The following is an 18,928-nucleotide window of genomic DNA, read 5'->3' on the forward strand; positions in this document are numbered from 1 at the left end:
GATGAGGGGGATATTAGGGAGATGAAAGCAGTGTAGGTGAGAGTGATGGGATGAGGGGGATGTTGGGGTTATGGGAGCAGTGTAGGTGAGTAATGGGATGAGGGGATGTTAGGGTGATGGGAGCAGTGTGGGTGAGTGATTGGATGAGGGGATGTTAGGGTGATTGGAACAGTGTGTACTGTAGGTGAGTGATGGGATGTAGGGTATATTTTACATTATTACATTTAATATTTAAAACATGGAGCATGCGCATTATTTTTCTTTTTAGTTAATATATACGTACATATATGAATATTTGTATGTGAGTGTGTGTGTGCGTATATATATGCATATGTATGTATTTCGGTACATTACACCGTTTCCTCCCTCTGCATCCTGTGTGATAATGCCAATATCTCCTGCCTGTCCCTCTCCATCTCTCTTCCTCTTTCATAGGACAATGTCAGTGACAGAGATCTATGTATATACAGACTCTCTTTCCTCTCTCCTCGCTCGCCTTCCACATGAGACACACAGTATAAAATATATTATGCTTTGTGATATCATATAGTAGTAACATGTATGGAAATGTGGATTACTCACCCCCGGAGGGGAGCCCGGAACCACCCCTGAAGCAGAGAAGCCTGTCAGGTAATTACCACACTGGGACACCAATGTGACTGACTGATACAAAAGGGACTTGCCAACTGAGCTAGCAATCTAATGTCAGGGACATATAGGAGGTGGTGGGGTCCCTATGTATATACTGATACCCACACACACACACTATATATATATATATATATATATATATAGCAGTTTGAAAGAACCACAAGCACTCCGTCTGAATCAACAAAATACTGGGTGCAAATCTTATATAATAATTTAGGCAATACGATACCGCATCAAGATGAAATATCAGAGGCAGCAATCCAAATGGTAATCAAAATATTGTATTGAATCAACAAGACATCATTCCAACGTTTCGGTCCACAAACGGGACCTTTATCAAGGTGATGTGATATATATATATATATATATATATATATATATATATATATATATATATAAAATCAGTATGTGTGTGTATAAATATACACATATATTTCTGTGTGTGAGTATAAAAATATCTGTGGGGGTACATATAGGAGTAGTAAATATTGATAATGTGTGCGTATAGCGCTCTCTCTGTCTGTGTCTCTCTCTCTCTTTTCCCAAGCTGTGTGTATTTCTCTCTCTCTCTCATGCTCTCTCTCTCTCACGCTCTCTCTCTTTCACAACCAGGAGTACCGCTACTTTTTATGCTAGAACCACTAAATAAATACGTTATATTTTTTTAACCAGGAGTACTACAGCTTTTTACATAAAACCCGTAACGCACCAACTTTTTACTGTCAAACTTTTATTTCTAATTTTTATGTGTAGCCCCTCTTCCCGGGGCCAATCGCAGATTGGGCCCCTCCTCTGTACTAGGGTCTGGCTACATGTATATGTGTGGTGCATACCTGCTGGCAACAGGAGGGCCTGAGACTCCCGCGATGGTATGGGGGATGACAGGACCAGGTTACTGGGGTGAATGCCTCCGTCTCATTTAATGGTGCAGCGCCTCCATCTCTGGAAAGCCCCAGGAACCATCTCTGGTAAGATTCCCAGGGGTGGAATCCTTCCTTCACACAGTCTTTCTTAAAAGCAGCAGCAGCTTTTTATTATCGCAGCAACAGGAATAGCAGCAGGATCACAGTCAGGTACAGATTGTCTCTCTCCTCCAAACTGCTCTCCTTCAGGATGGTCTCTGTGTCCCTGCCACCACCCCAGGTCAAGGGCACCCAGGTTGGGGCTAACTCTTCCCTCACCCCCTAAACAGGGTGAGAGGCATTGGTCCATCTCACTGTCTCACTAGGCCCTACTCCTCAGGAGCCTAACTCACTCTTGCTGGCTGTACTTCTTAACTCTCACAGGAGACTAACTAACTGACTCACTAAATAGGCTGTGCACTGCCCTTTATGATCTCAGCAGGCCCCTCCCCTGTGTCTCTTGCCTTAGACACAGGGTCAGGTGGCCTACCTCCACCACACAAAGTAGTGCTTGAAGTGGGGGAAACCCATGATAACTTCTGCCAGCCTGCCCTTACCAGGGCTTATACCAGAAGGAGGAAAGACATATAGCCCAATTTCTTACCAGGGCTACACTCTCCCTCAAGTGGAATCCAATGGTCCCCACTTGGACCTAATTTATGTACCATCCTGCAGGCGAACAATCTGTGAATTACAAACACAAGTTAATTATCGTGTACACAGCAGACTGTCCCACCCAGATGGCGAATCAATAATGAGGTACCTCCCAACATGGAGAACCTGAACTAATAATAATGGCGAGGGTCAGGTTTCCTTATTGTGGTCTACAACCTTAATGTAATAGGGTTGTGCAGACCCATACTCCGGCCTATACACCACACTATTCATGTAAATGCTTCGCCCGGTACTCCACGCTCTTATGATATCGCATATTTTATCTTCATTGGAATAGGCGGCCCGACCAAACTTAGTTCATAGGTACTCCGTGACAGCTTCTCGGAGCCAGGTATCTCTCTGCTCCTCTACATAGGTACATAGGGGAATCCATAGCCATGGGATTGCCTGTACCTGGCCACTATGGCCCTGTCTGCTCTACTTAGCTTTGTCAGCTTCCGGTCTCCTGCCCTGCCTGGCAGTACCCAAAACTGAGGCTCCTCTGGGGCAACATCATCATACAAAACAGCGGAGCCCTTGGGGATTATTATCTTCTGCTCTATCTCCCTGTATCGATTATCTAGTACATCAGTAACCTCCTGGGGAAAAAAGGTGCCTACAGCCCACCAATGATCCACTATACTGTTTTTGATAAGCAGGAACCGAGTACGGTCCATACCCTTGTGGTACCCTTGTGAACAGCGGTGCCCACCACTTATCTTGGTGCTCGTATCCGGATACTACCCTCATATCTGTATCAGACTCTGTTTGTGAGGACACGCCTGACGTCACGGCCTCAGTAGAGTGTGAGCCTTTGCGTCCACCTCGTATCACATTGGTGTAGAGCGTGGGGTTCATTTTATGCACTACCGGACTCACAGGACCCACTTGAGCAGTTGTCTGGGACCCTCGGGCCCTACCTCTAGATGCAGGAGAAAATGCAACAGGTTAGACACACGTATCACACTAGAATTTAGGTATCTCCCTATCAGACCCTTCATCACTGAGTTCCCAATCCCTCCAATCTTTGGAATATTTGGGCGTCTTGATCAGTTTTTCCCCGCTGGGACCCGGTGACATGACACGTGACGGGGCAGGGGCAGTGGCCGGGGCAATGGCGCTAGCGGTGGTGACCAGGGGATCAGCAATGTCCTGCAAAGTGTCTCTGAGTCGGGCAATGCCACGACCGGTGGGCATCTTATGACTTGCCCTTTCTGCCGCGCTTCGTGCTCCTCTTTTGGCGTCTTGGGCCTTGAGTGTCTCGAATGCTGCCTCCATTTCCGCTCTCCTCCTCGAAGAGAACAAAGCTTCCGGGCCTCTGCGCGTGTTTGTGTGAAAAATTAACTAGAGCTTAAAGGGGTATTCCCAAAATTGCAAATGTAGGCATGAAGGCACAGCAAGCGTAAAAATAAATATATAAAAAAAATACAAATAAGGAAGGCACATCAAAATAAAAAAACTTTGCTTAAAATATTCCTGCCAAGAAACAATGTACATATAGGAAAGTCCCTAAATGCGCAATCCCAGGTATTGGAGTCTTATTTTACCCCCGACAGCCCTGTTTCATAGAGAAAAATGTGCCAGCACATAACCTGGGAGCTCACGGTGCTGAGTGTGGTACCGTGGCAGGCCTGTGTTTCGCAAAAGCTTCAGCTCCCCTTTTACTTGTCTTGTTGATGAAGATCCTCTATGTAGTTACTCACTGTGTCCTTAGGCTGAGTCCCCAGTCTTGACTGTGACACGGTGGGGGGGGGGGGGGCGACGCGTGCACAGCGCTACACCGCGATCTGCGTTCTGGGGGGAGGGAAGGTTTACGACGGGAGGGGGCGTGGCTGTGGGTTTGCGGGGGCGTGGCCATGACATCCCGCGGCTGGTTCGCCCTTATTGGCTGAACCGCCGGCGGGGTTGTGGCCACGCCCCAGTTGCAGATGTCGAGGTCAAATTCCCCTGCCTGACTGAAAACCTGTCGTGCACCGCTGGGGAATGGTGCGCGACAAGGTAGGGACTGGGACCGGCCGGACTGGAGGGGCGGGGCTTGATAGCACAGCGCATGCCGAGTCGTGCGCTGTGGCGGTGACTGGGACCGCAGCCTTAGGCTGGAGGCTGAGGATCCCCTGATACTTTGCTCAAAGAGCCTGTCTGCAGACTGCTGCTACTGCTGTGCTGTCAGCTTACTGCTTAGGCTGGGGCCATGGTACCGAAGAGCGTGCGGACGCCTCCGCACGCTGAGCGAATAGACTGCCATAAAGCAGTGTTCACGCCCATGCGGCGTGCGGGCGCGTATGCGCGGAAGCGGGCACACATTGCGCAAGAAATCAGTTCAAACTGATTTCTTGGCGCGACAGGCCGGTCACGTGAGCGGTTCGCGCCAATGAGGGTGAACCAGCTCCGTGACGCCCTTAGACACACCCCGGCACCTCGACCATGACCAGGGAAAGCACCCGCTTTTCCACAGCCTCCGCACGGGCAAAGGCACCATGGCCGGGGCCTAACTACTGCTGCTGCTGCTTACTGCTGCTGCTTACTACTACTGCTGCTGCTTACTGCTGCTCATGCAGATCCCTTTGTACAGCAGGGATCTCCACACAATCTCACTCCATTTGCTCTCAGCAGAACTCCCTCAGCCTCTCTCCCTCGTCAACTGTCACCAACTGTCATTCCACTGACTAAGCAGCACAGTCACATGACTCAATGGAATGTAATTCTTGAAGGGGCCGTGTCCTGTGCCGATAGCAGAAGACATAGGGGGTTACATAAAGTATAAATTAACACAATAAAAACTACAGAATGGACACTCAGAAACGTGTCTATGCAAGTGCGCATAGGTAGAGCAAAACCTGGCTCCTCTGTACCACTTACCGATCAATGTTTTTTTTTTTTTTTTGGCCAACCGAGCATCCGTAGGCCCTAGTAACGTCACCAGGACACTATCGGGAAGTTCTGAGGCTAAGGCTGCGGTTCCAGTTAGCACTGTGGCACGCGCGCCCGGCGAGGGGGGGGGCAGTGCGTGCACAGCGCTAACCGCGATCCTCCAAGGAGAGAGATTGCGACGGGAGGGGTCGTGGTGGGAGTTTTGCGGGGGCATGGCCATGACCTCACGCGGCTGGTTCGCCCTCATTGGGTGAACCACCGGCGGGGGCGTGGCCAGTTCTAAACTGAATTTCATTGAGTTAAAAAAACCTGGCAGTACGGCGTGGCTGCACCTTCAGCGGGAAGGTGCGTACTGGGCCGAGCCCCATTGAGGGGCGTGCGCTGTAGTAGTTAGTGGGACCGCAGCCTAAGGTTTGTGGAGAGGTTCGAGGACAGGAGGCGGGACGGAGCAGCCAGGCTTTGCTCTCCAAGTGCGCACTTACATAAACACGCTTGTGAGTGTCCATTCTGGAGTTTTTATGTGTTGATTTATGCATTATAAAGACATACTTCAAAAAGCACACAACACATCCAGGGTGTAATACAATATAACTGTAGCACTTATTCCCCCCCCTCCCCCCCCCACCCCCCTCTGGGAGATCTTGTCTAGGCTACTGCTACATGTAGTGCTGGTTACCTGTGAGGGTACAGGAGAGATGAGATGCCCGCAATGTTGTGGGGGACAGGACAGTCTTTAGGGTGATTTTTTGGTTTGGTCTTTTCCACTCGGTGTCAGCTGCATGCAGTCCCTACCGTGACAGTTCTTTCTCCAACACCTCTGGCTAATAGACCGCAACTCAGCCAGAGATATATAAATGAGGGTCTTTATTAAGTGCAGCCACTGCAGGGTGGTAATACAGCGTATGCATCTTGGTGGAGAAGGGTCTCAGGCCCTTGGATGGTGCGTGGCCAGCAGGTAGTAATTGAGGCCTAGTGCTATGCACTGATCATGGTTCTGTCCTCAGCCCCAGGAGGGGCTAGCTGGAACTCCTTACCCCCCGGAAGGGAAAGTATGACCTCACCCCGTGAAGGGGCAAGCTGGAACTAACAGTCTCTCCCCTAAAAGACTGAACTCCAAGCTATAATTTGGGGAGCCTCCTCCCTGCTGCAATAGGGGAGGGCACAGGATATGCACCAGTATTGGCTGCAACACAGACCCAATGTCACCACCTCTCCTGCCACTCAGGGAGGCTGCGTGATGGGGTTAAACCCATAGGATAGCCTGTCACGGCCTGTAACCTTCTAGGACTTACTTGACAGGAGGGGCAGAAAGATGGCTGCACCAGCCATGGCTATTCTATAGAACAATATTATGTAAAAACCAGTGGTATCCCACTCACAATGTTTCAATAGTAATAACAGCATTCACACTTTTAAGGGGACGTGTAGCACCCACTTACGAATGTCCTGTAGATTCGATAGTGTCTGTTTTCCTTGCCTCTGCCTGCCAGTGTGTTCGAGTGGTGCAGTCACCTCCATGACGTCACCCCGCCGCGCGTTGGATCTCGACAGTTTTATGATGCAGTTAGTATGCAAATAGAGCGGGATGCGCAGCAGGTGACGTCACAGAGGTGACTACACCACTTGAACACACACCGGCAGGCAGAGGGAAGGAGACGGACACAATTGGATCTGCATACGTAGCGGGTGCCACACTTCTGCTTAAAAGTAGTCTCTTTCTGTGCAGCGACAGTTGCAGATGCAGCCTGCTGTTGGGCAGCGTCTGCTGCTGTGTAAAGTTAGGGCTGTTTTATAGACGTGTGCGTCCGTGCGTGCCGCACGCTTTTTGTGTCTATACGGTGAGCGACAGGCAAGTGGTCCGTATGTTTGTGTGTGTGTGTATATGTCTGTGTATGTCTGTGTGTATGTGTGTGTATGAGTTAATAATGTATTACATAATATTTTTCAAATAAAAAAAAAAACGTTGCACAATAAAAAATAATTTTTATTTATTCAACTTGACACACACACACACACACACACACACACACACACACACACACACATTTCAGTGGCGGTAGTGGTGCAAATTCTTTATTTTCCTCATCTTCCACCCTATCGGCCGGTTCCATGCTCCCTGCTGTGCGCGCACGTGGCACCATTATAGAATGGCAGACTAACCTCAGCCAACTAAAACTGCTGCAGTATAGAACACCCCTTAGGCCTTGGGCACACACAGCGCAACATGCGCGCGTTCGTCACTGACCCCTGGCGGCCAATAGTAGTGTTCATTGTTGAAACTACCATTAGCTGCAAAGCTAGGCGTCGCACTGCTGCTGTAGCTGAAGTCTTTCAAAACTGTGATTTCAGGCTGCAGCAGCGCAACGTCACAGTTTTGAAAGACTCCAGCTACAGCAGCAGTGCAACGTCAGTTTCAGCAGCCAATCAATGCATTGGGTGCTGAAAGTGAACAGACTCGGCAGCTCCCTGCACACACATACACACATACACACACACACACACACACACACACACACACACACAATTATGCTTTTGTTTTACCGCTCCCGGCTCCCCCCGCTCAGAGCTCCCCGCTCTGCCCGCTTTCAATTCCCCGCTCTCAGGACCCCGCTCCCCCACTCTAAGGACCCCGCTCCCCCAGCTCTCAATTCCCCGCTCACCCCGCTCTCAGGGTAGGAGGCTGAGCGCGTCACGTGGGACGTGGTGAGTCGGATCAGTCCGTCTGCTGGGGATGTTCAAACATCGCCTAGCAGACGGAGGCGCGCGCACGCGCATGCAGCCACGCGACGCAGCGAAGCGCTGTGTGTGCTCTCGGCCTTAGTTTCTTGTTGTGCAGCAATAGCCTGCTGGTTGTTGTGCATCGGTAGCCTGCTGCTGTACAATAAAGAAAAACCTGGCGCCAGATAGTCAGTGGAATGTCCTGTACTCCTCAAGGGAACCGCACACTTGCTCGACAGACCATGCAAAGAAAAGAACACAAACAAATAAAATCATAGCGCAACACTGTAGGGTAAGCAGTATTGAACTAATACACATAAACAGTTAAGAATCCTAGCGATAATTAAAACAATTTTTTATTATTAAAAAGAACTATGCCAAGACCGACTATGGCAAATACAAGGAACCGCAGGTCATCCGGAGCACAAAAATTGGAGCCCTACTTACATACAGCAAGATTAAGCTCGCATGGTAGGAACAAGACCTAAGTAGAGATGATCTCCCTGGCGGGTGATGCCTCTGCTCCACTGCGGCTCAGACACCAGTCAGTCCTTCGATGGTAACCGGAACAGCTCCGGCCGTGGGGGCTGGTGTGCGGGGTCCACAGCTCTGCACCGCGTGTAGACACACGCCTCACTTCCTCCTACGGAACAACAGGAAGTCTCTGCGCGCCCGCGCGCGATAGTGCCTGTTGTCTTAAAGGAACAGCTGGCTAGCTGAAGGGAAAGCTGGGCTCCAATGCCAAATGTCCTCAAACGTCCAAAGTCAGTCAGATAGTGGCTGTGCCACTAGCCCTACGCGTTTCGTAGATGTCACTCTACTTCCTCAGGGGCTGAAAAAAAAAGGCTGTGTGGTTCCCTTGAGGAGTACAGGACATTCCACTGACTATCTGGCGCCAGGTTTTTCTTTATTTTAGTTTATTCTGTTAGTACTGGCAGTATCACCGGGCAGCCAACCTTTATTACAAGATTTTGAATATCACACTGTGTATTACACTTTAGCGCTAGTTCACATTTTTTCTTCACCACTGCTGCTGTACAGATGCAGACTGGATCAATGCCTTGATAACTTCCTCCATGGTGAGTTTGAGGTCGCTTTATACCCTCAGACATTTAACCTTTTGCGGTCCAATGTCGGAATATATCCGACAAAATATTTTAGTACTTGCGGTCCAATGTCGGATTTCCCCAGCATTCCTCTTGCACTTCTCCCCAGCTTTCGCACTGTCCCCCCCCCTCTCCCCCCCCAGCCCGGCACTGATCCCCCATCAGCAGCCCCGCACCCCAGACGCCTCAACTGACCCCCCCTCCCCCCCCAGCCCGGCACTGATCCCCATCAGCAGCCCCTCACCGCAGCTGCCTCACTGACCCCACCCCCCCCTCAGCCCGACACCGATCCCCATCAGCAGCCCCCTCACCGCAACAGCCTCACTGACCCCCCCCCCCCCCTCAGCCAGGCACCGATCCCCATCAGCAGCCCCGTACTCCAGCAGCCTCACTGCCCCCCCCCTCCACCCCAGCCCGGCACCGATCCCCATCAGCAGCCCTGCACCTCAGCAGCCTCACTGACCCCCCCTAGCCCCCAGCCCGGCACTGATCCCCATCAGCAGCCCCTCACCCCAGCAGCCTCACTGACCCCCCCTAGCCCCCAGCCCGGCACTGATCCCCATCAGCAGCCCCTCACCCCAGCTGCCTCACTGATCGCGCTATAACGGGGGTTGAGCTGTACAATATGTGGGTTTTTTCCCGAAAATTAAATTAGACCTGCTGGCGCACTTAGTGAAAATTAATTGGACCGCAAAGGGTTAATGTGGATACGTGCACTCTCCACCAAATGTGATAAAATATCCTTTTTGGGTGAAGGGTTCTTGTCTGGGTTCCTTAAAACCCACTGTCTTTTAGGGTAAACTGCAGTCACAGGACAATCCAGCTCTGGGTTAAGTCTTTTATTTTCTTTGTCACTCCAGCAGACAAAAATCAAGATAAACAAAAGAATGAAAACATAAATCATTGCTCTATGTGAGCATTAACAAGACAGCAATTCTCTAGCTATCTTTGGGTGGCTTCCCCCACTTACCAAACAATAAAACACAGGTATCATAAACAAACCTGCTGCAGACAAGTGCCTGTTTGTAGCATCCAGCCCTCTTAGCTGGAATAGGGGAGAACTGATGAGCTCTGAGCAAGAGTGCTAGCCTGTCCTGCATCAATTTGCGAGCGCAAGTGGGGGGTGGGGAGGAGGCGTAGCAGATTAGGGAGGGGGCGTGTTATTGCCTGGATTGGGGCGTGTCAGTGTCGGCGCCGGGAGAGGTCTATTTATAACAGTAGCAAATCACTCTGTTCCCATAAATGTTTTTTCCACCTTATATCTCACATGACATGGGGGGGGGGGGGGGGGGGTAGGGGTGTGTGTGTGTTGTGTGTGTGTGTGTGTGTGTGTGGTGACTGGTGCTGTGTGATTCGTTGTTGAAGGGTCATGTAACCCTTCTGCTTGCTTACAAATCAATTTTCCCTATCTCCCCAACCTAGCTGACACATATTAGGCTGCGTTTATAGTGCTGGCAACGTCGCGTCAGAACAAATGTATTGACGCCGTCGCGTGCGCTTATAGTAGGAGCGACAGGACGGCACGGCGGATTGGTCGCGATCGCTGGAAGTCACTTCAATTTGATTTTTCCAGCCGACCGCAGACTGACGTCAGCATCACCGGCACTATAAGCGCGGCCTTCGGTTAATTTCACCCCTCACGAGCCACCTCTATTTCCCACCCACTCTCCTCCCCTTCCCCGCCTCGCATGTATTTATCTCCCCTGCATCTCACTCTTACTCCCCTCTTTTCCTCACTCCCCCCCTCTCCTCTTACTCGCTTCTGCCTTCAGTCAATTACCCCACTATCTCACAATACCCCCCACAAAATACATACCCAAAAACACCACCCCTCTAAATACAGTACATGTAACCCCCACCCCGCAATACATAATAAAAATACCCCGCCCCCCGCCAATACATTTTTAAAAGACCCACACCGTCGCAATACATTTTTTAAAAAAGACACCACAATACATTTTTTTTTTTTTTAAATCGGGCGGCACGGGTAAAATCATCATCATCATATCTCCCCCAGCACCGCTCATATCACCCCCCCCCCCCGTATCTCCCTCAGATCACCCCCCCCGCATCTCCCTCACATCACACCCCCCCCCTGCATGTCCCTCACAGCACCCCCCCATTGCATGTCTCTCACATCATCCCCCCTGCATGTCCCTCACATCACCCCCCCTGCCCTGCATGTCCCATCTCCCTCACATCACCCCCCCCCCACCCCCGTGCATGTCCCCATCTCCCTCACATAACCCCCCCTGCTTGTCCCATCTCCCTCACATCAACCCCCCGCATCTCCCTCACATCACACACCCCCTGCATGTCCCTCACATCACCCCCAAATGCATCTCCCTCACATCAACCCCCCCTGCATGTCCCATCTCTCTCACATCACCCCCCCTGTATGTCCCATCTCCATCACATCACTCCCCTGCATGTCCCATCTCCCTCACATCACCCCTCCCCCTACATTTCCCATCTCCCTCACATCACTCCTCCCCCCCTGCATGTCCCCATCTCCCTCATATCACCTCCCCCCCTGCATGTCCCATCTCCCTCACATCACCCCCCTCCCCCCTGCATTTCCCATCTCCCTCACATCACCCCCCCCCCCCTGCATGTCCCCATCTCCCTCACATCACCTCCCCCCTGCATGTCCCATCTCCCTCACATCACCCCCCTCCCCCTGCATGTCCCATCTCCCTCACATCACCCCCCTGCATGTCCCATCTCCCTCACATCACCCCCCTCCCCCTGCATGTCCCATCTCCCTCACATTCACCCCCCTCCCCCTGCATGTCCCATCTCCCTCACATCACCCCCCCTCCCCCTGCATGTCCCATCTCTCCTCACATCACCCCCCTCCCCCTGCATGTCCCATCTCCCTCACACATCACCCCCCCCCTGCATGTCCCATCTCCCTCACATCACCCCCCCTGCATGTCTCATCTCCCTCACATCACCCCCCCCTGCATGTCCCAATCTCCCTTACATCACCACCCCCCCCTGCATGTCCCATCTCCCTCACATCACCCCCCCCCCCCACCCCTGCATGTCCCATCTCCCTCACATCAACCCCCCCTGGATGTCCCTCTCCCTCACATCACCCCCCCTGCATAGGGTGACCAGATTTTCAAAATGAAAAACCGGGACAGATTAAAAAATTATTTATAAAACAAATTACATCACATGACGCACCCTGTTGCCATGACAACGAGACACTGACGTCAGGCGGTGACATGTTGCCATGACAATGTGGCATCACGTGATGCCTCGGCGCCATAATGCGTCCCGTTGTCATGTCAACTTGATGCTGTGTGATGTCACGGAGCGGCTCGTTGTTATGGCAATGTGTATTACGTGACGTCGCGCAGCCATGTTATCGGAATTTGGAGGGGAGGATACAGCCAAAGGCAAGATAAATATATAATAAATAGATCTAAAAAAAATGTTATCTCCACACAGAGCCACTGACCCACACACCCACTGACCCACACAGACACACAGAGCCACTGACCCACAGAGTCACTGACCTACATACAGAGAGCCACTGACCCACACACCCCCACACACTGAGCCACTGACCCACACACACTGAGCCACTGACCCACACACCCACGCACACAGAGCCACTGACCCACACACCCCACTGACCAACACCCACACACACAGAGCCACTGACCCCACACACACAGCGCCACTGACCCAAACACCCACACACACAGAGCCACTGACCCACACACACAGAGCCACTGACCCACACACCCAAAGAGCCACTGACCTACACACAGAGCCACTGACCCACAGCCACTGACCCACACACCCACACACAGAGCCACTGACCCACACAGCCACTGACCCACACACACAGAGCCACTGACCCACACACACAGAGCCACTGACCCACACACCCACACAAAGCCACTGACCCACACACCCACACACACAGAGCCACTGACCCACACACCCCAAACAGAGCCACTGACCCCACACACCCACAGAGCCACTGACCTACACACCTCGATCCACTGACCCCACAGAGCCACTGACCTACACACCGATCCACTGACCCCACAGAGCCACTGACCTACACACCAAGCCACTGACCCACAGAGCCACTGACCTACACACCGAGCTACTGACGCACAGAGCCACTGACGCACAGAGCCACTGACGCACAGAGCCACTGGCCCACAGAGCCACTGACGCACAGAGCCACTGACGCACAGAGCCACTGACGCACAGAGCCACCACACCGAGCCCACTGACCCACACACCCACACACAGAGCCACTGACACACACACACACACACACACACACACACACACACACACACACACACACACACACACACACACACACACACACACACACACACAGAGCCCCTGACCCCCCCCCCCACACACACACACACACAGAGCCACTGACCCCCCACACACACACAGAGCCACTGACCCCCACACACACAGAGCCACTGACCCACACACACACACACAGAGCCACTGACCCCCACACACACACACAGAGCCACTGACCCCCACACACACAGAGCCACTGACCCCCCCCCCCCCCCCCCACACACACACAGAGCCACTGACCCACACACAGATAGAGCCACTGACCCACACACACACAGAGCCCACTGACCCACACACACACAGAGCCACTGACCCACACAGAGCCACTGACCCCCACACACACACAGAGCCACTGACCCCACACAGAGCCACTGACCCACACAGAGCCACTGACCCACACAGAGCCACTGACCCACACACACACAGAGCCACTGACCCACACACACAGAGCCACTGACCCACACACACACAGACCCCTGACACACACACACAAAACAGCCATTGACACATACACACAGTCACTGACACAACACACACAGAGCTACTGACCCACACCGAGCCCCCTGACACACACACCCCACAACGCCACTGACCCACACCCACAGAGCTACTGAGACACAGAGCCACTGACCCATACACACACCCAGAACCACTAACCCACACACTCACATACAGAGCCACTGAACCACACACCCAGAGCCAGTGGCCTACACACCGCCAGCCACTGACCCAGACCCACAGAGCCACTGACCCACACCCCACAGAGCCACTGACCCCACACGCACATAGCCAGTGACACGCACAGAGATACTGACACGCACAAAGACGCTGACACAGAGCCCACACATTTATTTATCTCCCGTGTCTCACTCGCTCTCCCTCCCCTCCCGCCTCGCATGTATTTATCTCCCCTCCGTCTCACTCGCTCTCCTCCGCCTTGCATGTATTTATCTCCCCCTCCGTCTCACTCGCTCTCCTCCCCTCCCGCCTCGCATGTATTTATCTCCCCTGTGTCTCACTCACTCTCCCCCCTCGCATGTATTTATCTCCCGTGTCTCACTCGCTCTCCCCCCCCCTCCCCCGCTTCGCATGTATTTATCTCCCCTCCGTCTCACTCTTCTCCCCCTCCCCGCCTCGCATGTATTTATCTCCCCTCCGTCTCACTCACCTCTCCCCCCCTCCCGCCTCGCATGTATTTATCTCCCCTCCGTCTCACTCACTCTCCCCCCTCCCGCCTCGCATGTATTTATCTCCCCTCCGTCTCACTCACTCTCCCCCCCTCCCGCCTCGCATGTATTTATCTCCCGTGTCTCACTCGCTCTCCTCCTCCCTCCCGCCTCGCATGTATTTATCTCCCCTCCGTCTCACTCGCTCTCCTCCCCTCCCGCCTCACATGTATTTATCTCCCCTGTGTCTCACTCGCTCTCCTCCCCTCCCGCCATCGCATGTATTTATCTCCCGTGTCTCACTCGCTCTCCTCCCCTCCCGCCTCGCATGAATTTATCTCCCCTCCTCGTCTCACTCGCTCTCCTCCCCCGCCTCGCAATGTATTTATCTCCCCTGTGTCTCACTCGCTCTCCTCCCCTCCCGCCCTCGCAATGTATTATCTCCCGTGTCTCACTCGCTCTCCTCCCCTCCCGCCCTCGCATGTATTTATCTCCCCCTCCGTCTCACTCGCTCTCCTCCCCCTTCCCGCCTCGCATGTATTTATCTCCCCTGTGTCTCACTCGCTATCCTCCCCCTCCCGCCTCGCATGTATTTATCTCCCCTCCGTCTCACTCGCTCTCCTCCCCTCCCGCCTCGCATGTATTTATCTCCCCTCCGTCTCACTCTCCCCCCTCGCATTTATTTATCTCCCCTCCGTCTCACTCGCTCTCCTCCCCCTCCCCGCCTCGCATGTATTTATCTCCCCTCCGTCTCACTCTCCCCCCCTCGCATTTATTTATCTCCCCTCCGTCTCACTCGCTCTCCTCCCCTCCCGCCTCGCATGTATTTATCTCCCCTCCGTCTCACTCGCTCTCCTCCCCCTCCCGCCTCGCATGTATTTATCTCCCCGCCGTCTCACTCACTCTCCTCCCCTCCCGCCTCGCATGTATTTATCTCCCCTCCGTCTCACTCACTCTCCCCCCCTCCCGCCCTCGCATGTATTTATCTCCCCTCCGTCTCACCTCGCTCTCCTCCTCCCTCGCCCGCCTCGCATGTATTTATCTCCCCTCCGTCTCACTCACTCTCCTCCCCCTCCCGCCTCGCATGTATTTATCTCCCCTCCATCTCACTCACTCTCCCCCCCTCCCGCCTCGCATGTATTTATCTCCCCTCCGTCTCACTCACTCTCCCCCCCCTCCCGCCTCGCATGTATTTATCTCCCCTCTGTCTCACTCACTCTCTCCCCCCCTCCCGCCTCGCATGTATTTATCTCTCCCCTCCGTCTCACTCACTCTCCCCCCCCTCCCGCCTCGCATGTATTTATCTCTCCCCTCCCCCTCACTCCACTCTCCCCCCTCCCGCCTCGCATGTATTTATCTCCCCTCCGTCTCACTTCGCTCTCCTCCCCCTCCCGCCTCACATGTATTTTATCTCCCCTGTGTCTCACTCGCTCTCCTCCCCTCCACCGCCTCGCATGTATTATATCTCCCGTGTCTCACTCGCTCTCACTCCCCCTCCCGCCTCGCATGAATTTATCTCCCCTCCGTCTCACACTGCTCTCTCCTCCCGCCTCGCATGTATTTATCTCCCCTGTGTCTCACTCGCTCTCCTCCTCCCTCCCGCCTCGCATGTATTTATCTCACCGTGTCTCACTCGCTCTCCTCTCCCTCCCCGCCTCGCATGTATTTATCTCCCCTCCGGTCTCACTCGCTCTCTCCTCCCCTCCCGCCTTCGCATGTATTTATCTCCCCTGTGTCTCACTCGCTATCCTCCCCTCCCCGCCTCGCATGTATTTATCTCCCCTCCGTCTCACTCGCTCTCCTCCCCCTCTCCGCCTCGCATGTATTTTATCTCCCCTCCGTCTCACTCTCCCCCCCTCGCATTTATTTATCTCCCCTCCGTCTCACTCGCTCTCCTCCCCTCCCGCCTCGCATTGTATTTATCTCCCCTCCGTCTCACTCCTCCCCCCTCGCATCTTTATTTATCTCCCCTCCGTCTCACTCGCTCTCTCCTCCCCTCCCGTCCCTCGCATGTATTTATCTCCCCTCCGTCTCACTCGCTCTCCTCCCCTCCCGCCTCGCATGTATTTATCTCCCCGCCGTCTCACTCACTCTCCTCCCCCTCCCGCCTCGCATGTATTTATCTCCCCTCCGTCTCACTCACTCTCCCCCCCTCCCGCCTCGCATGTATTTATCTCCCCTCCGTCTCACTCGCTCTCCTCCCCTCCCGCCTCGCATGTATTTATCTCCCCTCCGTCTCTCACTCACTCTCCTCCCCTCCCGCCTCGCATGTATTTATCTCTCCCTCCATCTCACTCACTCTCCTCACTCCCCCCTCCCGCCTCGCATGTATTTATCTCCCCTCCGTCTCACTCACTCTCCCCCCCCTCCCGCCTCGCATGTATTTATCTCCCCTCTGTCTCACACTCACTCTCCCCCCCCTCCCGCCTCGCATGTATTTATCTCTCCCCTCCGTCTCACTCACTCTCCCCCCCTCCCGCCTCGCATGTATTTATCTCTCCCCTCCCCCTCACTCACTCACTCTCCCCCCCTCCCGCCTCGCATGTATTTATCTCCCCTCCGTCTCACTCTCCCCCCTCGCATTTATTTATCTCCCCTCCGTCTCACTCGCTCTCCTCCCCTCCCGCCTCGCATGTATTTATCTCCCCTCCGTCTCTCACTCTCGCTCTCCTCCCCTCCCCGCCTCGCATGTATTTATCTCCCCGCCGTCTCACTCACTCTCCTCCCCCCTCCCGCCTCGCATGTATTTATCTCCCCTCCCGTCTCACTCACTCTCCCCCCTCTCCGCCTCGCATGTATTTATCTCCCCCTCACGTCTCACTCGCTCTCCTCCCCTCCCGCCCTCGCATGTATTTATCTCCCCTCCGTCTCACTCACTCTCCTCCCCCTCCACCGCCCTCGCATGTATTTAACTCTCCCCTCCCATCTCACTCACTCTCCCCCCCCCTCCCGCCTCGCATGTATTTATCTCCCCTCCGTCTCACTCACTCTCCCCCCCTCCCGCCTCGCATGTATTTATCTCCCCTCTGTCTCACTCACTCTCCCCCCCTCCCCGCCTCGCATGTATTTATCTCTCCCCATCCGTCTCACTCCCTCTCCCCCCTCGCATGTATTTATCCTCCCCTGTGTCTTACTCCTCCCCTCTCACTTGCCCCTTACCTTACATCAATTACCACACTATGCTCACACAATCCCCCCCACAAAATACATACCAAAAACCTAGGGTGACCAGATTTTGAAAATGAAAAACCGGGACACATAAAAAAAATTATTAATACAAAAAAATGACATTACTAAAAAAATGAATATAATAATGATATTTATTTAATAGTGTCACCATTGATGCTGTATTATTAATTGTACCTCTTCCCATTCCCTCTCTACCTTCCACACATTCTCTCTATCCCCTCCCCCCCCATTTTCTCTCACCCCCCAGTCTCTCTCCCTTCCCTCCCCCCCATTCTGTCTCTCCCTTCCCTCCCCCCATCCTGTCTCTCCCTTCCTTCCCCAATTATTCCTATCCCTTCCCCACCCCCCATTCTCTCCTTGTCCTACCCTTTCACACCCAATCTCTCCATTCCCTCCCCCCCATTCTCTCCCTTCCCTCCCCCATCTTCCATTTTCTCTCAATCCCCTCCTCTATTCTCTCTCCCCCTCCCTCGTTCATTCTCTCTACCCACCCATTCTCTCTGTGACCTGCACAGACTCACAGCCACTGACCTGCACAGACAGACAGACACTCACACAGACAGACCAGCACAGACACACAGACACTGACTTGTGCAGACAGTCACACAGCCACTGACCTGTACATAGACATGCACAGACCCACACAGTCACTGACCTGCACAGATACAGACAGCCACTGACCTGCACAGACACACTGACTTGCACACACTGACCTGCATAGACAACTCACACAGACACTGACCTGCAGACACTCACACAGCCATTGACCTGCACGCACACAGCCCACTGACCAGCAGACACAACACAGCCACTGACCTGCACTGATGCACACACACAGCCAGTGACCTGCACAGACACACACCTAGCCACTGACCTGCTGACTCATACATAGCCACTGACCTGCTGTACACATTGACCTGCACAGACACACACCATACACAAAGACTGACCAACACACCACACACCAGCTCTGAGGAGCAGCCGCACGGGGGGGAGGGGGGTGTATCTACCTGTCACTGTGGAGCATGGGTGGGGGGGAAGCCATCTTGTGCCCTCACTTCCAGCTCTCACTGCTGGTGCTCCGCTGACTCTAACCCCCGCCCCCCACCCTCTGCAGCTGACCCCGCCCCCCACCCTCTGCAGCTGACCCCCGCCCCCACCCTCTGCAGCTGACCCCGCCCGCACCCTCTGCAGCTAACCCCGCCCCCACCCTCTGCAGCTGCAGGCTCAGACCCCGCCCCCACCCTCTGCAGCTGACCCCGCCCCCACCCCTCTGCAGCTAACCCCCGCCCCCACCCTCTGCAGCTGACCCCGCCCA

The 18,928-nt window shown here is 53.8% G+C and overlaps 1 protein-coding gene across 6 annotated transcripts in view; it reads right to left on the bottom strand.

The window, feature by feature from the left end:
- LOC142470692 (olfactory receptor 6B1-like) overlaps positions 1 to 18,687 on the bottom strand; it is a 63,060-nt gene extending 44,373 nt beyond the window's left edge. For 2 of the 6 annotated variants that reach the window (XR_012789315.1, XM_075577317.1), the window contains exon 1: positions 1,485 to 4,723. The gene's annotated coding sequence lies outside the window, so the exon portion shown is untranslated. The other 4 variants (XM_075577318.1, XM_075577320.1, XM_075577321.1 and 1 more) reach the window with 4 other exon arrangements.
- Positions 18,688 to 18,928: the final 241 nt, after the last annotated feature.

Source organism: Ascaphus truei, chromosome 20 (assembly GCF_040206685.1).
Source record: "Ascaphus truei isolate aAscTru1 chromosome 20, aAscTru1.hap1, whole genome shotgun sequence".
Lineage (NCBI taxonomy): Eukaryota > Metazoa > Chordata > Amphibia > Anura > Ascaphidae > Ascaphus > Ascaphus truei.